Source organism: Brassica rapa, chromosome A07, assembly GCF_000309985.2.
Source record: "Brassica rapa cultivar Chiifu-401-42 chromosome A07, CAAS_Brap_v3.01, whole genome shotgun sequence".
Lineage (NCBI taxonomy): Eukaryota > Viridiplantae > Streptophyta > Magnoliopsida > Brassicales > Brassicaceae > Brassica > Brassica rapa.
Window position 1 is genome coordinate 6,370,766 of NC_024801.2, and position 3,791 is coordinate 6,374,556.

General features: G+C 44.3%; 1 non-coding gene across 1 annotated transcript; it reads left to right on the top strand.

The window, feature by feature from the left end:
* The first annotated feature begins 2,306 nt into the window (after positions 1–2,306).
* LOC117126978 lies at positions 2,307–2,413 on the top strand. Its single transcript, XR_004449739.1, has one exon. It is a non-coding gene; the product is annotated as a small nucleolar RNA R71 (small nucleolar RNA).
* Positions 2,414–3,791: the final 1,378 nt, after the last annotated feature.

Genomic DNA, 3,791 nt, shown 5'->3' on the forward strand with positions numbered 1-3,791 from the left:
GTCTTTCATCCTGCAAAGACATTTCTATTGCACATTCTTTCCAGTAATCCTCATCGTATTCCTCGGTATGGTCCTCATTAGGTGAAGTAATTACAGTGTCAACTGCAAAACTTTCATGTAAACCACTGTCTGCCCAACTGCCTATGGAATAATCATCATGTCCTCTCTTGCTTGGAGGTTGGAAGGCAAAATGTTGGTAACAATGATTTGGTGAAGCGAAATGGTCAACTGGGTGCATTACGTCGAGTGACGTGTTGTTGCGGTCATCGGTCACCGTTGACACATTGGAATCGATTGATGGAAAGGTTGGGGTGTCGATCGATTCCGAGTACTCTGTTTCGTACTCCGATTCATACTCTGCTCCACAATGGCATGCGCCAATGAAGCCGAGTTTTTTTCCATAATCCACAGAATTAATGACCTTTCTCTTACGTCGGATGAGGTCGTAGTGGATGTTTGGGTCTATGAGCGTTAGACACAATTTGTTTTTGTTCATGTCACATACGGCTCCTACTGTAGCTAGGAAAGATCTTCCAAGCAGAAGTGAAGAGTTCTAGTTAAGCTCGATGTCTAGGACATGAAAATCTACAGGGACAAGGGAATTACCAATCTGTACCTCCAGATCTCTTATGATACCTCCTGATCGTTTCTCTGAAAGATCCACGAAGGTGAAGGATTCCGTTGAGGGTTCGATGGTCAAACCAAGCTGGTCTGCCATGATCCTAGGGAGGATACTAACTGATGCTCCTGTGTCACACATTGAATGGGGAAATTCAACACCCTTGACTACGCATGGTATTGCAAACTTCCCAGGATCACTCTTCTTCGTCAATGTGATCCTGTGTTTCATTTTCTCTCTAACTTGATGAAACATTCTCCTAATGTCCTCCTCGGTTACCTTTGTTTCTCTGAAGAACAACCACAACCGGTGTGTAAAGTAAGCTTCATCAAAAGGTTTTTCGATTGGGATTCTGAGGACTCGTTTAGTGAAACCATCCATCCCCTTATCATTAGCTTCCCTCTAAAGGTTTTTAGGAATCTTCTCCGTTCTTTTCCTTAACCTTCTCCCTTCAGATTCTTGTTCTTCTTGAACTGATTCTGGTGAACTATTTAAAGGGTTGGGTTTCGGTTCGGGTGGGTTTGCTAATGGTTTAGGTGGTGGTCTGAGTGCGTTGATGTAATCATTATCGATTGAGGGTAACCACACTCGGTATGTCAGAGGTGCCTGTCGGTCGATGGGAGGTGTGTTGTGACGATCAACGTCGGACTCACTTTGTCGATCGATGGTTGGCTCAACCGATTGATCAATTTTATCATAGAAAGGGGAGGGTGGGTAAGGATGCTTAGCTGCGAATTCTTCATGAGTTAGAATTCGAACCGCATTGCATTCAGTCGATTTGGCAGACGACGTCGATCGATGACTGGAGTAATCTGTCCATCGATCTTCATCATGGTCTGTCGATCGATGCGAGTTCATCGACATCGGTCAACACCATTGGGATCCGCCGAGACTCATGGAGCTTTCGATTTCGAAATCTCCTTCCTCGAGCTTTTCATTTCTCACCACTTGCCAGAAATCATCATCTATGATGGCATTTACGTGGTGTTTTCCTTTGTCGGCTCATGCCTCTCTATCGAAGGATTCTTGCCTCTTTATAGTCTCGCCCGTCTGAATTACTTGGGTTTCAAGTTTTCTCACCTGAGTCCCTAAGGTCTCGATTTTGGTGTTCAGATTGTTGTAGGCAGAGTCTATCTTACTGTTGAAATCCACGGTGATTTGTTGTTGTCCCAACAGTACTCGATCAAGCATCTCTTCGATCTTGCTTTCCTGAGTCTGGGGTGGTGGATTTTGGTAGTAACAGTTCGAGTAGCTCTTGTTGTTGTTGAAGGGTTTTTGAAATTGTGAATTTTGGTTATTTCTTTGGCCATTTCCAAAGAAGTTTCTGTTTCCGCCCTTGTTTCCAAATTTCTGGAATCCGGTACCTCCGATGTAGTTCACATTTTCTTCTCCTTCCGTATCTGCTACTTCTCCTTCAGCTGAACAGACTTGCTTCCTAAGAAGCCCGTGCACGACATCTAACTTAGCTCTTACTTCGTCCATCTGTTCCTTCCCGATAGAGGCTACAGACTTCTTCCGTTCAGAGTCAGTGTTTTTGGTGCTGCTGCTGTTAGCAAGGTTTTCGATAAGTCTCACAGCTTCCAACGGATTCCGAGTACTGAAGTTGCCTTCACTCGCCGTATCAAGGGCCATTTGATACTGTAAGGCGAGACCTCGGAAGAAAGTGCTTAGCAGCTGCATTTCGTTAAATCCGTGGTGTGGACAGTCTCGCTGGAAGAACCTAAATCTAATCCACGCATCTTTGAAGGACTCTCCAGCCTTGTGCGAGAATGTGGAAATTTTGTTTCGAAGTTCTTCAACGCGCGCCTCATCGAAGAACTTCGTAAGAAAGCATTCTTGATGTCGCTCCAGGATGTTAAAGATCCTGTGGGTTGCTACCTAAGCCAGTGCATCGCTTCTCCATTCAGCGTGTATCTGAAGAGCTTACACAGCAGGTAATCTTCGGGGACTCCTTCCATCCGAATAGCAGCGATTAGATCCTCGAACCGTTCCAAATGGTCCACAGGATGCTCGTGCGGTAACCCGGAGTAGGGTATCTGCGACACGAGAGTGTAGTATTGAGGCTTCAGCTCAAAATTCTTCTTCTGGATCTCCGGAAGTCGAATAGCTGATCTGTTGGAATAGTACTCATCTGGGCGGTTGTAGTCGACCAGTGGTTTCGATCGAGCGTCCTCATCTACAGGTTGAGCAGCTCCTGTAGCATCGGCATCAGGGATTACAGTTCCCTAAGCATCTATTTTCTGACCTGTTGCATTACGAAGATGACCGGCCTGGTCATACAAGTTTCCGTTCTCGTCCTGAGTTAGAATAATAATGTTTACCATTTTTGACGACACGGTATCGATCGAAGTACGCGGTGTAGTATCGATCGTTGTCGAACGATTGAGATCGATCGAGCGATGTGGAACGTTGACCTCTATGGATGGTGCGTTCCAAATGAGCAGGATCATCTGAGAACAGCAAGTCTTTCTCTTTGTTGCTTCTGGTACCGCTGGGCATGCACCTGAAAAGACAAGAAAAAGATTATTAGAAAGGGGGTAAAGAAAAGAAAAAAAATTAATAAAACTAAATCTAATGGCGATCAAAGCTCCCCGGCAACGGCGCCAAATTTGATACCACTCAAATTACCCTAAGGAGTGTTACTCTCATCAAAAGAGATTCAAATGTAGTACTTAGGGATCAAATCCACAAGGAGCTAGGGAACAATTAAATCTAGTGTTTATTAATTATAGAGGTTGTAAATGTTTAAATGAAATAGCAATAGTAACAAGCGAGTAAATATAAATGTAACTTGGTTGGAAATGATATTAGATGCAGGGCCACTATTCAAGTGTTGGAGATTATAATACCTATAGATGCCTAACTGTTGCATGCACGATATATTAGAGCTCATTCGCTTAACTCAGTGATTAGCTGTCGCATGTACCACTGGTTAACAGACTATATCTCGTGTCTCACCGGTTAGTATGCAGACAACAAGAGAGTGTCGATCGATAGTCTATTAAGACGTCGACCGATACACCTTTGCCAACGTCGATCGATTGTCAGTTGAGGACATCGATCGACGGGTTCTAGCCAGGCCTATGCGCGAGTATGAAATGCCCTACTAAGATTCTAAATTGGCGGTTAGCCCTCTCTAGCAATCCTATTATGATAACAAGGGTGCTTGAAT